A 20,802-nucleotide genomic window follows, 5' to 3' on the forward strand; every position below is an offset into this window, starting at 1 on the left:
GTTTATCAACCTACTCTTAGAACAGCTGCTTTATTCGTCCAGGTCTCAACCAACCATTAGGACAGCTGTACCATTCGTCCAGGTCCCTCCCAAGCATCAGGACAGCTGCACCATTCGTCCAGGACCCTACCAACCATTAGGATAGCTGCACCATTCGTCCAGGACCCTACCAACCATTAGGACAGCTGCACCATTGGTCCAGGTCCCTACCAAACATCAGGACAGCTGCACCATTTGTCGAGGACCCTACCAACCATTAGGACAGCTGCATCATTCGTCCAGGACCCTACCAACCATTAGGGCAGCTGCCCCATTCGTCCAGGATCCTACCATCCATTAGGACAGCTGCACCATTCATCCAGGACCCATACCTACCATTAAGACAGCTGCAAAATTCGTCCAGGTCCCTATCAACCATTAGGACAGCTGCACCAATCATACAGGACCCAACCAATCATTAGAACAGCTGCACTATTCGTCCAGGACCTTACCAACTATTAGGACAGCAGCACTATTCGTCCAGGACCCTACCAAACATTAGGATAGCTGTACCATTGGTTCAGGTCCGTACCAAATATCAGGACAGCTGAACCATTTGTCCAGGCCCCTCCAACCATTAGGACAGCTGCATCATTCGTCCAGGATCCTACCAACCATTTGGACAGCTGCACAATTCGTCCACTACCCTACCAACAATTATGAAAGCTTCACCATTCGTCCATGACCCTATCAACCATTAGGACAGATGCACCAATCGTACAAGACCCAACCAATCATTAGAACAGCTGCACCATTCGTCCAGGACCCTACCAACTATTAGGACAGCAGCTCCATTCGTTCAGGACCCCCACCAACCGTTAGGACTGCTGCGCCATTCATCCAGGTCCCAATCAACCATTAGGACCACTACCCCATTCGTCCAGGACCCTACCAACCATTAGGACAGCTGCAAAATTCGGCCAGGTCCCTATCAACCATTAGGACAGCTGCACCATTAGTCCAGGACCCTTACCTACCATTAGGACAGCTGCTCCATTCGTCCCGGACCCTACCAGCCATTATGACAGCTGCACCATTCGTCCAGGACCCCCACCAACCATTATGACAGCTGCACCATTCGTCCAGGACCCTACCAGCCATTAGATCAACTGCACAATTCGTTCAGGTCTCTTTTCAACACACTGAATAACTAATTAATAAAAATTTCTTTAACACATTTAAGATGAAACATATACACCCGGCCACTGGCGGTGGTGAAGGAGCCCGGGTGAATTTTGAGAGTGTTTAAGGGTTATATGAGCCGTGAGGAGGTACCTGGAGCAGGCCAGGAGCGCCAGGCAGGAATTTCATAATGTGTGGTAGTATGGAGGAGGAGGCGGCGTAGTGGGGAATGTGCGCCTTCAACTGAAGACTCACACTAAGTAATATATAAGCGGACGGTGGAGCTACGCTGTTGCATATTACATTAAAATATCTTGAAGGACTCTTTCCGAAAATATGAGTCAATTATTACTTCTGGTTTTATTGGTCCATTGTTGGAAGGGTTGAGAGGCAGTAGATCTGCAGCTGTATAGGCACTATTGACGCTAATACTTTTGCGATTTTGATGATCTACTTATATTCCAATAAGCAGAAGATGCAATGAAAATATGGAATAGAAGTATATGAAAGATAATGTGTTGAATTCATCCTCTCGTTCAGTATTGACCAATGTGCTAGAGTTACTTTTGAATCACTAAACTCCTGTTAGTTAGAGCTTGAACTAACACTAATAGGCACAGATATTCCAGGTAAATATTCTAAAATCATCGACTGAGTCATAATGTGTTCGGAAAAGGCCAGTTTAAATTTTTGTTTCAGGCTTCATAAATAAAAACCTGAAAACCAGAACAAAGTCATTATCAGTTTCATATACAAACGCAAAACTCAGCTGGCAAGTTATTATAAAATAAACTATTGTATCTAGCTATAAAATGCTATCAGCAGCAATATATAGAAATTACATATAAAGTCCAAATACTGAAATGCTCTCATAAATGTCATGTTGAACAAGCATCATCCTGTAAATTATTATCTGTATGCTGATTTTGAACTGCATTCCTGTTAGTCAAAACTTGAAATATCATTTCTATGCACTAGTGCCTAGAAATGCCCAAGGATCAGTGAAATGCCCTAGGATCACGCTACTGCCCCTCCTGAGGGGCAGTAACAGTTATCAAGAACTGAGCAGTAATAGTCAACTAAATGGAGAAAGGGGGGTGGGGGGGGGGTTAAACAACACTAGACAAATCCATCACCAAATGTCCTGAAATATTATGTACATGTAATTATTTATAGAAAATATACACCATCATCTACACACCGCATGAGTCACTTTCACACAAGACACCACAAAAACCTCTGTGATCTTCTATCACAGTGAGTTCTCCTAGCACAGCACTCAAGGCTCCTTCCCTGTGTGCACTTCTTCTCAGGTACCTACACCGGCATGTCCACTTTTCCAAGAATTCACGGGTCAGTCCTCCACTGTATTATCACAGCATGTAAATATTATCTCCAGCAACACGGTGGTTGGCTTCCTCTAAAGGCTTAACCTCAAAAAAGTTTTAACCAGGAGGACCGACGGACCTTCATTCCGCCTGCAAACTCAACTGGGGCACTCTGGGATACGTCGTTCCGGCTCTAATAGCTAGCTGGCTACCACAGGCAACGACCAGGGACCAGATTCACGAAGCAGTTACGAAAGTACTTACGAACGTGTACAGCTTTCCTCAATCTTTGATGGCTTTGGTTACACTTAATAAATCGTTTAAAAGCATGAAAACTTCCCAATCAACTGTTGTTATTAGTATAAACAGCTTCCTGGTGCTTCGGAGATCATTAACTGTTTAATAATTGTAAACGAAGCCGCCGAAGATTGAGAAAAGATGTACAGGTATTAGGGCGCCCGACAGTTGGGTGGAAAGCGCTTCGGATTCGTAGTCCTGAGGTTCGATCCCCGGTGAAGGTGGAGACAAATGGGCAAAATGTTTCTTTCACCTTGATGCCCCTGTTACCTAGCAGTAAATTGGTACCTAAGAGTTAGACAGCTGCTACGGGCTGTTTCCTGGGGAGTGTGTAACAAAAAGAAGGCCTGGTCGAGGACCGGGCTGCGGGGACGCTAAGCCCCAAAATCATCTTAAGATAACCTCATCTCAAGATAACAGGTTCGTAAGTGCTTCGTGAATCTGGCCCCAGGGCTTCAACAACCAGACCTTTATTTTTCTGAGCGAAACAAGTCTTGCGTTCAGAAGGGCCGCCCTTGCTAGTCACTCCATTTGGACTGCCTTCCGCCGTCCAACGTACCTCTCACATCACCTCTGAGGTAAGAAAATCAGATAATACAAAGGAAACTACACCTGCTTCAGTGAGACCACAGCCTTCCACCAGGGATCAGAAAATGGGGTCTGGTACGGTCAACAGATGGCGTTAACATGATCACTGTTTTAAACTGGAAACATGCAGGTTTTAACAATCTTGGTCTTATAATCAAGAGAAGCAAATTTAAGATTTTTACTGACAAATTAGTATTTGCAAAAGTGGACCTCAAAAATTGAAAGATTGATGAGACACCATTTAACTATGTCACCTCTTTCAGTACTTTAACTGCAGTGTAAAAACTTTAAACAATGTAAAGACACACTTAAGGCTCTCAGCATTGTTGTATTGTTTAGCCCACATTACGATGTTAATATTTAAATAGCTACAAGGATCTACTTATCATATATAAGGTTTTTCATAGACCATCATGCACCAGCCTTGGCCATCTAACATAGCAAAGATGTTGAAAGGATTGAAAAAATGCAAACTGAAGTCCTCAGAATTTTTCTTGGCTGCTAAATAACTTCCAAAGTTCTTAATATGGTACAGGAGCTAGGTAAGTTATTTTAAATGTACAACTTCCTCAACCAGAAAAAAACATTAACTTCTTAATCCTGGCCAGTTTACAATCCTTGCCAGTTTACAATCCTGGCCAATGGTAATAGGGTAGGATGTATTCCTAACCCGGCACAGTGGATATTAAAATCTTGACTCGTAATTATGAAAGTATGATTAATTCTAATACTTGTGTAGGTTAGGTGTGCCTAGTAAGTCCTATACAAAAGGACAACATTGTTTGTATTCTTTCTGATGTATTAACATAAGGAGAGGTGGATCCAGCAGGATCCACATCCATACCACAAGGAGCCGCTGGGAACCCAACCCGTGAGTTAACCCGTCTCTGGTCTTGTCTCGCAGCTGGCCATCCATGAGGAGCGGGCAGTTATACAAATCAGATGACCATCTTCCATCTGCTTGAGGAAATTAAGTCAAAGATTCGTTTAACAGGAGAGGTGGTGTTCCTCCTCCCTTTAACTACAAAGACGGTCTTGCTCGTCTGGCACATTTCGGTGAGCCTCTTCACTCTAATCATTTTTTTCCTCTTAGAATCTCCATAGATTGATTACGTTAGGTAGGTCTCTTCAATCCTACACTTCAATAACAGAAAAAATCAACTATTCTTACTAGTAAACTTGACAGACTAGGACAACATGCTAGTCCAAGATGCTGTTGAAGAGTTTACCCGAAAAGTGAGTGTGAAGTCTCAATGTTTGCAGTCACAGAAGGGCAAACAACCCCTCTCATAACATTCTTCCTCTTCAAACAGCTAACAATCCACTAGTGTAACAAGCATAAATTCTTGGTCGCCACCTTCTGCTTGGAAAAATCACAAATCATTTTCTAAAAAAGTTTGTTTCAAGCCCATAAGCTCACTTCATTCATCTGGTTCGGCAAAATAAAGTCATAAAAGGAGACTTAGTCCGGTAGCAGTTTGGGAGCACTATTGCTAGCTTGGCACACCGGGGGACGACGTTGTTTCACCGTGCACCACACCTCCGCTCTTCACCCACTACACTCCATCAGTCATATTTATTTTTGAGGTGGAGGATTAAAATATATACAGCAAAGCAACTAAAAAGAAATGTGGTGGAAGTTTCAAACACAAATAATAAATGGCGCTAGTATGCTGAGAAGGGATAGCAACAAACCTTTAACTTTTACTGACTTCATATCTTCTCAACTGGTCAATTTTATCAGATTTAATGATTAATCTCTTGGGGACTTTGCAGTATCAAAAATATAATTCATTTGCTTGCAAAATAGTTCATGAGAGCATTTGTCTATCTTGATGGTTTGTCAAGGAAGGCTCTAAGTGTTACAGGGGATAGTCTATTAATCGCAAGACCTCCTCTAACCCCAACATAGTCGTAAACGGTTAGAATTAACTTTCCTTCTTTAACCTATGTAGGTTAGGAAGGCCTTCTAAGTTTAATACACACAAGGACCAAAAAACTTTTCAATCATACTACTAATTATCAATCCTGATCAATATATTCTCACCTGTGGCAGGTTAGAATGTATTCCTAACCGGAAACAGTGGACATAAAAAACCTTGGATTTTAGTATACTTAAAATTTAGTATAGAAAATTTTAGCTCATTAGCATGCACCATGCCTTCATAAATGAGGCTAGATGCTACCAGCTTGGCAAGGAACACTGGGATAATGTAAACACAGTTAAGAGCGAAACAATATATTCAATCTATATTCACGATATTTCACACTTTGTACACCAGCTACAATTACTTCTTGAATCACACCCCGAGATCCACACTAGCAACTGCTGGTCACATTATAAATCCTAATTTTCCTATCTATAGTTTCCGGAGACTTTCCTTAACTCTTTCTCAAATTACCAGCCAATGTGAGTCAATCATGTACTCACACATGCTACTTACGAACACTCAGAAATTTCACCACGGACATATGCACAGTACTGTGTGTGTGTGTACTCATCTAATTGTACTCACCTAATTGTGCTTGCGGGGGTTGATCTCTGGCTCTTTGGTCCCGCCTCTCAACCGTCAATCAACAGGTGTACAGATTCCTGAGCCTATTGGGCTCTATCATATCTACACTTGAAACTGTGTATGGAGTCAGCCTCCATAACATCACTTCCTAATGCATTCCATTTGTCAACCACTCTGACACTTAAAAAGTTCTTTCTAATATCTTTGTGGCTCATTTGGGCACTCAGTTTCCACCTGTGTCCCCTAGTGTGTGTGCCCCTTGTGTTAAATAGCCTGTCTTTATCTACCCTATCGATTCCCTAGAGAATCTTGAATGTGGTGATCATGTCCCCCCGAGCTCTTCTGTCTTCCAATAGAGTGAGGTTTAATTCCCGTAGTCTCTCCTCGTAGCTCATACCTCTCAGCTCGGGTACTAGTCTGGTGGCAAACCTTTGAAACTTTTCCAGTTTAGTCTTATGCTTGACTAGATATGGACTCCATGCTGGAGCCACATACTCCAGGATTGGTCTGACATACGTAGTATATAATGTTCTGAAAGATTCCTTACACAAGTTTCTAAAGGCCATTCTTATGCTAGCTAACCTGGCATATGCCACTGATGTTATTCCCTTGATATGAACTTTAGGGGACAGGTCTCGCGTGATATCAACCCCCCAAGGTTTTTCTCTCTCTTTATGACTTTTGAGGTATTTCATCTCAAAATGATACCTTGTATCTGGTCTCCTACTCCATTTACCTATCTTCATTACATTAAATTTGCTTGGGTTAAATTCTAACAACCATTAGTTCGACCATTCCTGCAGCTTGTCCAGGTCTTCTTTAAGCCTCAAGCTGTCCTAATCCTTCTCATAATTTTAACGTTGTCAGCAAACATTGAGAGGAATGAGTCTATACCTTCTGTGTATAGCCCTGTGGGACTCTACTGGTGACTTCACGCCAATCTGAGGTCTCACCCCTCACTGTAACTCTCTGCTTCCTATTGCTTAGGTACTCCCTTATCCACTGGAGCGCCCTACCAGTTACTCCTGCCTGTTTCTCCAGCTTATGCATAAGCCTTTTATGGGATACTGTGTCAAAGGCTTTCCAACAGTCCAAAAAAGTACAGTCCGTGCATCCTTCACTCTCTTGCCTAATCTTTGTCACCTGATTGTAGAATCATATCAATCCTGTGAGGCAAGATTTACCCTCTCTGAACCCATGTTGATGGGTTGTCACGAATTCCCTTCTCTCCAGATGTGTTACGAGGTTTTTCTCACAATCTTCTCCATCACCTTGCGTGGTATACAAGTTAAGGACACAGGCCTGTAGTTCAGTGCCACTTGTCTGTCACCCTTTTTGTATATTGGACTACATTAGCCGTTTTCGATATTTCTGGTTGGTCTCCCGTTTCCAGTGACCTACTATACACTATGCATAGTAGCAAACAAAGTGCTCCTGCACACTCTTTCAATGCCCATGGTGAGATTCCGTCCGGCCCAACTGCTTTTCTCACATCCAGCTCCAATAGGTGCTTCTTGACCTCATCTCTTGTAATTTCGAACCTTCCAGATTCGCCTGGTTTGCTGCCACCTCTCCTAGCTGTGTGACCTCTCCTTCTCCTATTGTAAAGACCTCCTGGAACCTTTTGTTGAGTTCTTCACACACCTCTTTCTCATTCTCTGTGTACCTGTCCTCACCAGTCCTAAGTTTCATCACCTGTTCCTTCAGTGTTGTCTTCCTCCTGATGTGACTGTGTAGTAGCTTTGGTTCGGTCTTGATTTTATTAGCTATATCATTTTCATACCTTTTCTCAGCTGCTCTTCTCACACTAACATACTTGTTCTTGGTTCACTGGTATCTCTCTCTCTACTTTCTGATAGTTCTGTTATTACGGAAGTTCTTTCATGTCCTTTTGTTCAGTTCCTTTGCTTTCGTACATTCCCTATTAAACCACGGATTCTTCTTTTGTTTCTCAGTTTTTTCCTGTCGGGCTGGGATAAACCTGCTTACAGCCTCCTGACACTTTTGGGTGACATAGTCCATCATGCCTTGTACGGACTTTATTCTGAGTTCTGTGTCTCATTGTATATCCCTTTGGAATTTATTCATCTCCTCATAGTTTCCCTTTCGCTACGCCAGCCCTTTGTTTCCCAGTTCTTTTTTGTTGGAGATAATTCCTAGCTCAACCAGGTACTCAAAGCTAAATACACTATGATCACTCATTCCCAAGGGGGCCTTCCAACTTAACTTCCCTTATATTCGACTCATTTAGAGTAAATATCAGATCAAGCAAAGCTGGTTCATCCTCTCCTCATTCTTGTTTGTCCTTTGACGTGTTGACTTAGAAAGTTTCTTGTTGCCACGTCCAGCAGCTTAGCTCTCCATGGGCCTGGTCCTCCATGTGGGTCTCAATTCCCCCCAATCTATCTTCCCATGGTTGAAGTCTCTCATGATTAGTAGTCTGGATCCATTCCTGCTAGCCACAGAAGCTGCCCTCTCTATTATATTGATGTTGTTTCTATCATATTCCTGTCTGGTTCTTCAGTCGTTTGGTGGGGGTTTATATATGACTACTGTTACGGTGCCCTCCCCTATTTCTTTCGTTTGCCTGCTTTAAGAGTCATATCAGCTCTCCCTACTGATTCTCTGAGGTACAGGGAGTCTGTTGGTATATGTGGCGACCAGACCAGCTGCCAGATAAGGGAGAAATTTAAATTATAAGTTTGTAGGTAAAGGGGAAGGTGGTGCCCTGATAGAAATGAAAGAGTACCCGCTACCTGCAGCTCCGCCGTTTTGTAGAAAATGTTAGCTGTGTGCGGGTTGGGTGGCGTGGGTCACGGGCGACCATTCAGAGCCCGCCGTGACGACACCGAGTGCCCCGGGCGGCGCCAACATCAGAGTTGACCTGACTGTGGAGGTGAGAGGACTCGCCTCGGTCAGCTCTCGAGGATTTGAGGCTCTACATGCCTTATTCAGTGGATTAAACTAGCCATCGCAGCCTACCATCGTTATTGGAGACCCTGCGCTTCTGGGAAGCAAGAAAGAAGCCAAGTTCATTGAGCAGAGGAGTGCCAAACTTGGAAAATTGGTCGGTGACGACGCTGGGCGGCGCCGCTCGGGGTCTGGGAGGTGTGGCGGGCAGGCTTAGCTGTGACCGGGTCACGTTCACTGAGGATTTTGGAGGGACGACACTGTTCCTAGGGCAAGGAGCAACGCCTTGTGGAAGGGACGAGTGTGTGCATATAGTGACTAGCTCAGTGCCCACTGGTGAACCAGGATTGGGATAGCTGAATCTCTGGGATTGGGTCGGCGATGACGCGAAGGTTTCACGACACCTGAGGACTTGTGGAACGTTCCTGGATCGTCAAGGACCGACTCAGGAAGCGTGGGAACCTCACACCATCGAGGGACAGTCGTCGTGAGCCAGGAATGTAGGGTAGATCAATTTTCCCTCCCATTACCCCTTGTTTGAGTAGGCTAGATAGGCCACGATATTTGCATATGTATATTGCAGTATAGCATTAATACTTTAGTAGTAGGATAGGCTGCAGGGCAGCTTGTGTCCAGGACTGTTGGAGAGGACAGTGTGTGTGGACGGCAGGACAGTTGAATAAGAGGTGCCGACGTGGCGAAGAGGCCCTTCTGTGAGAGTGTGTGTGACTCCTGTCTAATCTGCCTAGTTGAAGGAGTGGTTGGAGGTCGTGAAAGAAGAGTTGCTGTCAATATCCAGATTTATTATCCTTATGTTCATTTTCCTGTATTGCTTGTAAGTGTATGTGTGATCATGGAATTTGTGTCAGTAAATTCACACATATTATCATTGTAAGTGTGCCTCCATTATAACATTCTCTATGAGCATACACGAGGGTTATCATAGTACCACCTAGGGAACATCACGTTCTCTATAGAAGTACTTATCGCCTGGAGAGTGGTAAAGCTGTACAGACTTATGTAAAAGTGTACCCTAGGCAATCCGACTAGTATCAGAGCCTGACTGGTGGCAACAGGTAACGTAGTGGCTGGAGAGAGGTAAAGCCACACAGACTTTTATGGGAGAGTACCCTGGGCTGACAGTCCAGTGGCAGATCGAGGGAGTAGTGACACTCTGGCAACAAACAGTATAGAATACACCCACTGAACTGCATCATTGGGGTGCATATATACTAACCCAGCTGGCGATCTTGTTAAGAAGAAGATAGGGAAGGCAGGCGGGAAAGTAGTTCCTGCAACCTTTTTGTCTGGCAGGCAAAAGACTCAGGGAAGTTATTGTTATAAGGTAAGCCTAAGTCTTCCTTCACTTCTCCACGGGTCTAGGCCGGAACTGTTAACAGCAGTTTCCCTTTGGTTGACTGAAGGGCTCCCAGGGTGAATCAGTGGCTCCCCCTTTAGTGTTGGGAGCAAAGACCTGCGGTGGTGGGCATTGCTGGACCTCTCCTGTGGGACCAAGGAGACTCCGGTGAATCGCGGGAGTCGGTGGGGCTGAGTATTCAGCCTTCTGAGCCCCTAGCAGCCGATTGCCAGCAGAGCCCCATCACTCCCCCCCCCCCCCGTGACACTACTACTATAATTTTCTGTCCTCCAGTTGCTATGGTGCCTGATATGTAGTTACTGAAACCTTCACAACTCTGATTTACCATCTTTTCAAAACTCCAACCTTTTCTTGGATTGCTTACCTTTTCTTGGATTGCTTACCTTGGATTGCGTCAACCTTTTGCTTGCCCTGCTATGCGAACTTCATAGTTTCTTTTTGCTTTCCTTATCTCTTTTTTAACATTTCTAACCAGTTGTACGAATTCCTGTTCTAAAGTGACCTCCCCATTTTTAATCCTTTTGTACCAAGCTCTCTTTTTACCTATAAGGTTCTTCAAATTCTTTGTTATCCACTTTGGGTCATTAGTATTCGATCTATTCAATTTGTATGGTATACTACGTTCCTGTGCTTTGTTTAGAATATTCTTAAATAAGTTATATATTGAATCCACATCGAAATCCCCATTTAAGTCACCTATCGCTGGGTTCATGTCTCGCTCCAAGACCGGCCCACACCCCATACCCAAGACTTTCCAATCAATTTGACCCAAAAAATTTCTTAGGCTATTAAAATCGGCTTTTCGAAAATCTGGCACTTTAACAGAATTTTCTCCTACTGGTCTATTCCATTCTATGCTAAATCTGATTTCTTTGTGATCACTGCTCCCTAGCTCACTCCCTATTTCGATGTCATTAATTTGCGTTTCCCTGTTTGTTAACACTAAATCTAAAATATTATTTTCCCGTGTTGGTTCCTTAATGTGTTGCGTAAGAAAGCAATCGTCAATTAATTCTAGAAAATCTTCTGCTTCACTATTCCCTGTTTTGTTCAACCAGTTTATTCCGCTAAAATTAAAGTCACCCATGACATAAATACTGTTAGATCTAGATGCTCTAGATATTTCATCCCATAGATGCTTTGCTTCCATTCTGTCTAAATTTGGTGGCCTATATATTACTCCTATTATAATATTATTAGCTTTTTCGTTTAATTCAATCCAAATAGTTTCTGTGTGTGGCTCTGTTTTGATTCCCTCTTTGAGACTACATTTCAAATTGTCCCTAACATATATGGCTACTCCACCTCCTCGTCTAATATATCTATCTGTGTGAAATAGTTTAAATCCATATATTTGATATTCAGCTAATAGTTCTCTATTTTCTACATTCATCCACGTTTCGGTAAGTGCAATCATATCTATTTTTTCTGTGCAGACAAGAGCATTTAATTCGTTAATTTTATTTCTTAGACTTCTACTGTTAGTGTAATATACCCTAAGTGAATTGTTATTTTGCGGACCTTCTCTTTCCCTGATCGTTTTGCCAATTCCTTTCTCCCACAAACACATACTTTTATTACCTCCTTCCTCCAAATCAATTCCCATACCTCTATCTACTAACAGTTTAAACCCAAACAAACACCTCTAACCACTTCTTCTAACGAGTTCGCAACAGCAACAACCCCAGCTCTCGATAGATGCACCCCATCACGAGCATACATTTCATTTCTTCCATAGAAGTGTTCCCAGTTGTCTATGAAAGATATTGCATTTGATTTGCAATATCTTTCCAGCCGGCAATTGACACCAAGTGCCCTCGATATCCATTCATTTCCCACTCCCTTTCTTGGAAGAATGCCACATATGATCGGGATTCCTCCCTTGCTCCTAACTAATTCTATGGCTGTTTTATACCTCTGAATCAGTTCCTCACTCCTAACTCGACCAACATCATTTCCTCCCACGCTAATGCAAATAATGGGATTGTTCCCATTACCAGCCATAATATCATTCATGTTCTTTATAATATCACCAATGCCAGCTCCGGGATAGCAAACCCTTAACCTGTTCCCCCTATCTCTAGCACAAAACGTTCTATCCAAATACCTTATCTGGGAATCTCCCACAACTAATGTTTGCTTAGGTACTTCCTTTACTTTCTGAGGGGCCTGCGTTTCCTTTCTCTTCGTTGCTTTCCCTCAAGCTTTGCAACTTAAGCTTTGTTAATCTTTCTTTGTATGAAAGATTTCTAATTTGGGGAATTAACTTAGTCATCCTACGTTGGACACGTTCCAGTGAATTTATATCCATTCTATAGTACGGCGACCAAAACTGAACTGCATAATCTATATGTGGCCTAACCAGAGCCAGATATAGCTTAAGAACCACACCAGGTGTCTTGTTACTAACGCTTCGATTAATAAATCCCAGTGTCCTATACGCCTTATTACGAACATTCATGCATTGATCCTTTTGTTTTAAATTCTTACTAATCATAACTCTCAAATCCCTTTCGCAATCCGACTTCGCAATCTCAACACCATCTAGCTCGTATCTTGTAACTCTATCACCATTACCTAGCCTCAAAACTTTACATTTATTAGCATTAAACTGCATTTGCCAATCTTTTGACCATTTCAAAACCCTATCTAGATCAACATGAAGTGATAGTGAGTCCTCCGAATTAATTTCCCTACCGATTTTTGTATCGTCGGCAAATTTGCAAATGTTGCTACTCAAACCTGAACCTAAATCATTTATATATATTATAAACAACAGAGGTCCCAGGACAGAGCCCTGAGGTATTCCACTAACAACATTATCCCACTCTGACTTAACCCCATTTATTAAGAACATAAGAACAAAGGTAACTGCAGAAGGCCTATTGGCCCATACGAGGCAGCTCCTATTCTATAACCACCCTATCCCACTCATATACTTGTCCAACCCGTGCTTGAAACAATCGAGGGACCCCACCTCCACAATGTTACGCGGCAATTGGTTCCACAAATCAACAACCCTGTTACTGAACCAGTATTTACCCAAGTCTTTCCTAAATCTAAACTTATCCAATTTATATCCATTGTTACGTGTTCTGTCCTGTGTTGATACTTTTAATACCCTATTAATATCCCCCCGGTTATGTCCATTCATCCACTTGTAAACCTCTATCATGTCACCCCTAACTCTTCGCCTTTCCAGTGAATGCAACTTAAGCTTTGTTAATCTTTCTTCATATGAAAGATTTCTAATTTGGGGAATTAACTTAGTCATCCTACGCTGGACACGTTCAAGTGAATTTATATCCATTCTATAATATGGCGACCAAAACTGAACTGCATAATCTAAATGGGGCCTAACTAGAGCAAGATATAGCTTGAGAACCACACCAGGTGTCTTGTTACTAACGCTGCGATTAATAAATCCAAGTGTCCGATTTGCCTTATTACGAACATTTATGCATTGATCCTTTTGTTTTAAATTCTTACTAATCATAACTCCCAGATCCCTTTCGCAATCCGACTTCGCAATCACAACACCATCTAGCTCGTATCTTGTAACTCTATCATCATTACCTAACCCCAGAACTTTACATTTATCAGCATTAAACTGCATCTGCCAATCCTTTGACCATTTCAAAACCCTATCTAGATCAACTTGAAGTGATAGTGAGTCCTCCTCCGAATTAATTTCCCTACCGATTTTCGTATCATCGGCAAATTTGCAAATGTTGCTACTCAAACCTGAATCTAAATCATTTATATATATTATAAAAAACAGAGGTCCCAGGACAGAGCCTTGAGGCACTCCACTTACAACATTTTCCCACTCTGACTTGATTCCATTTATACTAACTCTCTGTTTCCTTTGGTATAGCCATGCCCTAATCCAGCTTAATATAGCACCCCCAATACCATGAGACTCTATTTTTTTAATCAGTTTTTCATGTGGCACTGTATCAAAAGCTTTGCTAAAGTCAAGGTATACAACATCGCAATCCTTACCACTATCAACTGCCTCAACAATGCTAGAATAAAAAGATAACAAATTTGTTAAACATGAACGGCCATTTATAAAACCATGTTGCGACTCAATTATTAATTTATGTTTTTCAAGATGAAGACGAATTTTATTTGCTATTATAGATTCGAGTAACTTTCCCACAATAGACGTTAGGCTAATTGGTCGATAGTTAGACGCAAGTGATCTATCTCCTTTCTTAAAAACTGGTATCACATTAGCAACTTTCCAAAACTCTGGCACTCTGCCTGACTCTATTGATTTATTAAATATGGTTGACAGTGGGTCACAAAGCTCCTCTTTGCATTCTTTAAGCACCCTAGCAAACACTTCATCCGGCCCTGGGGATTTGTTTGGTTTGAGTTTTACTATTTGTTTAAGAACATCCTCCCTTGTAACTGCTAAACTCGTCAACCTGTCCTCGTCCCCACCCACATAGACTCTTTCGGCTGAAGGCATATTGTTAAGTTCCTCTTTAGTAAATACAGATACAAAATATTTATTAAAAATACTACTCATCTCTTCATCACTATCTGTTATTTGACCTGTCTCAGTTTTTAATGGACCTATCCTTTCCCTAGTCTTAGTACGATATTACTGAAAAAACCCTTTAGGATTTGTCTTTGCTTGCCCTGCTATGCGAACTTCATAGTTCCTTTTTGCTTTCCTTATCTCTTTTTTAACATTTCTAACCAGTTGTACGAATTCCTGTTCTAAAGTGACCTCCCCATTTTTAATCCTTTTGTACCAAGCTCTCTTTTTACCTATAAGGTTCTTCAAATTCTTTGTTATCCACTTTGGGTCATTAGTATACGATCTATTCAATTTGTATGGTATACTACGTTCCTGTGCTTTGTTTAGAATATTCTTAAATAAGTTATATATTGAATCCACATCGAAATCCCCATTTAAGTCACCTATCGCTGGGTTCATGTCTCGCTCCAAGACCGGCCCACACCCCATACCCAAGCCTTTCCAATCAATTTGACCCAAAAAATTTCTTAGGCTATTAAAATCAGCTTTTCGAAAATCTGGCACTTTAACAGAATTTTCTCCTACTGGTCTATTCCATTCTATGCTAAATCTGATTTCTTTGTGATCACTGCTCCCTAGCTCACTCCCTATTTCGATGTCATTAATTTGCGTTTCCCTGTTAGTTAACACTAAATCTAAAATATTATTTTCCCGTGTTGGTTCCTTAATGTGTTGCGTAAGAAAGCAATCGTCAATTAATTCTAGAAAATCTTCTGCTTCACTATTCCCTGTTTTGTTCAACCAGTTTATTCCGCTAAAATTAAAGTCACCCATGACATAAATACTGTTAGATCTAGATGCTCTAGATATTTCATCCCATAGATGCTTTGCTTCCATTCTGTCTAAATTTGGTGGCCTATATATTACTCCTATTATAATATTATTAGCTTTTTCGTTTAATTCAATCCAAATAGTTTCTGTGTGTGGCTCTGTTTTGATTCCCTCTTTGAGACTACATTTCAAATTGTCCCTAACATATATGGCTACTCCACCTCCTCGTCTAATATATCTATCTGTGTGAAATAGTTTAAATCCATATATTTGATATTCAGCTAATAGTTCTCTATTTTCTACATTCATCCACGTTTCGGTAAGTGCAATCATATCTATTTTTTCTGTGCAGACAAGAGCATTTAATTCGTTAATTTTATTTCTTAGACTTCTACTGTTAGTGTAATATACCCTAAGTGAATTGTTATTTTGCGGACCTTCTCTTTCCCTGATCGTTTTGCCAATTCCTTTCTCCCACAAACACATACTTTTATTACCTCCTTCCTCCAAATCAATTCCCATACCTCTATCTACTAACAGTTTAAACCCAAACAAACACCTCTAACCACTTCTTCTAACGAGTTCGCAACAGCAACAACCCCAGCTCTCGATAGATGCACCCCATCACGAGCATACATTTCATTTCTTCCATAGAAGTGTTCCCAGTTGTCTATGAAAGATATTGCATTTGATTTGCAATATCTTTCCAGCCGGCAATTGACACCAAGTGCCCTCGATATCCATTCATTTCCCACTCCCTTTCTTGGAAGAATGCCACATATGATCGGGATTCCTCCCTTGCTCCTAACTAACTCTATGGCTGTTTTATACCTCTGAATCAGTTCCTCACTCCTGACTCGACCAACATCATTTCCTCTCACGCTAATGCAAATAATGGGATTGTTCCCATTACCAGCCATAATATCATTCATGTTGTTTATAATATCACCAATGCCAGCTCCGGGATAGCAAACCCTTAACCTGTTCCCCCTATCTCTAGCACAAAACGTTCTATCCAAATACCTTGTCTGGGAATCTCCAGAATCTTATTCTAACTCTCTGTTTCCTTTGGAATAGCCATGCCCTAATCCAAGTTAATATAGCACCCCCAATACCATGAGCTTTTATTTTTTTAATTAGTCTTTCATGTGGCACTGTATCAAAAGCTTTGCTACAGACATTAACGGCCATTTGTAAAACCATGTTGCAACTCATTTATTAATATATGTTTTTCAAGATGAAGACGAATTGTATTTGCAATTATTGATTCAAGTATTTTTCCCACAATAGACGTTAGGCTAATTGGCCGATAGTTTGACGCAAGTGATCTATCTCCAATCTTAAAAATTGGTACCACATTAGCTACCTTCCATGACTCTGGCACTCTGCCTCACTCTATTGATTTATCAAATATGGAAGACAGTGGCTCGGAAAGCGCCTCTTTGCATTCTTTAAGCACCCTGGCAAACACTTCATCCAGCCCTGGGGATTTGTTTGGTTTTAGTGTTTCTAATTGTTTAATTAAATCCTCCCTGGTAACTGCTAAACTAGTAAACTTGTCCTCATCCCCACTTATATAGACTTGTTCAGCTGAAGGCATATTGTTAAGTTCTTCTTTGGTAAATACAGATATAAAATATTTGTTAAAATTACTACTCATCTCCTTGTCATTATCCCTTATTTGACCTGTCTCAGTTTTTAATGGACCTATCCTTTCCTTAGTCTTAGTTCGCTATAACTGAAAATACCCTTTAGGATTTGACTTGCTCTGTTATGCGAACTTCATAGTTTCTTTTTGCTTTCCTAATCTCTTTTTTAACATTTCTAACCAGTTGTATAAATTCCTGTTCTAAACTGACTTCCCCATTCTTAATCTTTTTGTACCACGCTCTCTTTTTACCTATAAGGTTCTTCAAATTCTTTGTTATCCACTTTGGGTCATTAGTATTCGATCTATTCAATTTGTATGGTATACTATGTTCCTGTGCTTTGTTTAGAATATTCTTAAATAAGTTATATATTAAATTCACATCGAAATCCCCTTTTAAGAACATAAGAACATAAGAACAAAGGTAACTGCAGAAGGCCTATTGGCCCATACGAGGCAGCTCCTATTCTATAACCACCCAATCCCACTCATATACTTGTCCAACCCGTGCTTGAAACAATCGAGGGACCCCACCTCCACAATGTTACGCGGCAATTGGTTCCACAAATCAACAACCCTGTTACTGAACCAGTATTTACCCAAGTCTTTCCTAAATCTAAACTTATCCAATTTATACCCATTGTTTCGTGTTCTGTCCTGTGTTGATACTTTTTAATACCTATTAATATCCCCCCGGTTATGTCCATTCATCCACTTGTAAATCTCTATCATGTCACCCCTAACTCTTCGCCTTTCCAGTGAATGCAACTTAAGCTTTGTTAATCTTTCTTCATATGAAAGATTTCTAATTTGGGGAATTAACTTAGTCATCCTACGCTGGACACGTTCAAGTGAATTTATATCCATTCTATAATATGGCGACCAAAACTGAACTGCATAATCTAAATGGGGCCTAACTAGAGCAAGATATAGCTTGAGAACCACACCAGGTGTCTTGTTACTAACGCTGCGATTAATAAATCCAAGTGTCCGATTTGCCTTATTACGAACATTTATGCATTGATCCTTTTGTTTTAAATTCTTACTAATCATAACTCCCAGATCCCTTTCGCAATCCGACTTCGCAATCACAACACCATCTAGCTCGTATCTTGTAACTCTATCATCATTACCTAACCTCAGAACTTTACATTTATCAGCATTAAACTGCATCTGCCAATCCTTTGACCATTTCAAAACCCTATCTAGATCAACTTGAAGTGATAGTGAGTCCTCCTCCGAATTAATTTCCCTACCGATTTTCGTATCATCGGCAAATTTGCAAATGTTGCTACTCAAACCTGAATCTAAATCATTTATATATATTATAAACAACAGAGGTCCCAGGACAGAGCCTTGAGGCACTCCACTTACAACATTTTCCCACTCTGACTTGATTCCATTTATACTAACTCTCTGTTTCCTTTGGTATAGCCATGCCCTAATCCAGCTTAATATAGCACCCCCAATACCATGAGACTCTATCTTTTTAATCAGTCTTTCATGTGGCACTGTATCAAAAGCTTTGCTAAAGTCAAGGTATACAACATCGCAATCCTTACCACTATCAACTGCCTCAACAATGCTAGAATAAAAAGATAACAAATTTGTTAAACATGAACGGCCATTTATAAAACCATGTTGCGACTCAATTATTAATTTATGTTTTTCAATGACATTTTTCAATGACAATGACAATTTTACGTCACCTATCGCAGGGTTCATGTCTCGCTCCAAGACCGGCCCACACCCAATACCCAAGACTTTCCAATCTATTTGACCCAAAAAATTTCTAAGGCTATTAAAATCAGTTTTTCGAAAATCTGGCACTTTACCAGAATTTTCTCCTACAGGTCTATTCCATTCTATGCTATTTCTTTGTGATCACTGTTCCCTAGCTCACTCCCTATTTCGATGTCATTAATTTGTGTTTCCCTGTCAGTTAACACTAAATCTAAAATATTATTTTCCAGTCACTCCCCTTACAACATTTTCCCACTCTGACTTGACTCCATTTATACTAACTCTTTGTTTCCTTTGGTATAGCCATGCCCTAATCCAACTTAATATCGCACCCCCAATACCATGAGCCTCTATCTTTTAATCAGTCTTTCATGTGGCACTGTATCAAAAGCTTTACTAGAGTCAAAGTACACAACATCACAATCCTTACCACTATCAACTGCCTCAACTATGCTAGAATAAAAAGATAACAAATTTGTTAAACATGAACGGCCATTTATAAAACCATGTTCCGACTCAATTATTAATTTATGTTTTTCAAGATGAAGACAAATTTTATTTGCAATTATAGATTCGAGTAACTTTCCCACAATTGACGTTAGGCTAATTGGTCGATAGTTTGACGCAAGTGATCTATCTCCTTTCTTAAACATAAGAACAAAGGTAACTGCAGAAGGCCTATTGGCCCACACGAGGCAGCTCCCATTCTATAACCACCCAATCCCACTCATATACTTGCCTAACCCGCGCTTGAAACAATCGAGGGACACCACCTCCACCACGTTACGCGGCAATTGGTTCCACAAATCAACAACCCTGTTACTGAACCAGTATTTACCCAAGTCTTTCCTAAATATAGGAAAGACTATATCCAATTTAAGAACATAAGAACATAAGAACAAAGGTAACTGCAGAAGGCCTATTGGCCCATACGAGGCAGCTCCTATTCTATAACCACCCAATCCCACTCATATACTTGTCCAACCCGTGCTTGAAACAATCGAGGGACCCCACCTCCACAATGTTACGCGGCAATTGGTTCCACAAATCAACAACCCTGTTACTGAACCAGTATTTACCCAAGTCTTTCCTAAATCTAAACTTATCCAATTTATATCCATTGTTTCGTGTTCTGTCCTGTGTTGATACTTTTAATACCCTATTAATATCCCCCCGGTTATGTCCATTCATCCACTTGTAAACCTCTATCATGTCACCCCTAACTCTTCGCCTTTCCAGTGAATGCAACTTAAGCTTTGTTAATCTTTCTTCATATGAAAGATTTCTAATTTGGGGAATTAACTTAGTCATCCTACGCTGGACACGTTCAAGTGAATTTATATCCATTCTATAATATGACGACCAAAACTGAACTGCATAATCTAAATGGGGCCTAACTAGAGCAAGATATAGCTTGAGAACCACACCAGGTGTCTTGTTACTAACGCTGCGATTAATAAATCCAAGTGTCCGATTTGCCTTATTACGTACATTTATGCATTGATCCTTTTGTTTTAAATTCTTACTAATCATAACTCCCAGATCCCTTTCGCAATCCGACTTCGCAATCACAACACCATCTAGCTCGTATCTTGTAACTCTATCATCATTACCTAACCTCAGAACTTTACATTTATCAGCATTAAACTGCATCTGCCAATCCTTTGACCATTTCAAAACCCTATCTAGATCAACTTGAAGTGATAGTGAGTCCTCCTCCGAATTAATTTCCCTACCGATTTTCGTATCATCGGCAAATTTGCAAATGTTGCTACTCAAACCTGAATCTAAATCATTTATATATATTATAAACAACAGAGGTCCCAGGACAGAGCCTTGAGGCACTCCACTTACAACATTTTCCCACTCTGACTTGATTCCATTTATACTAACTCTCTGTTTCCTTT

The sequence above is a fragment of the Procambarus clarkii genome, chromosome 34 (assembly GCF_040958095.1).
Source record: "Procambarus clarkii isolate CNS0578487 chromosome 34, FALCON_Pclarkii_2.0, whole genome shotgun sequence".
Classification (NCBI taxonomy): domain Eukaryota; kingdom Metazoa; phylum Arthropoda; class Malacostraca; order Decapoda; family Cambaridae; genus Procambarus; species Procambarus clarkii.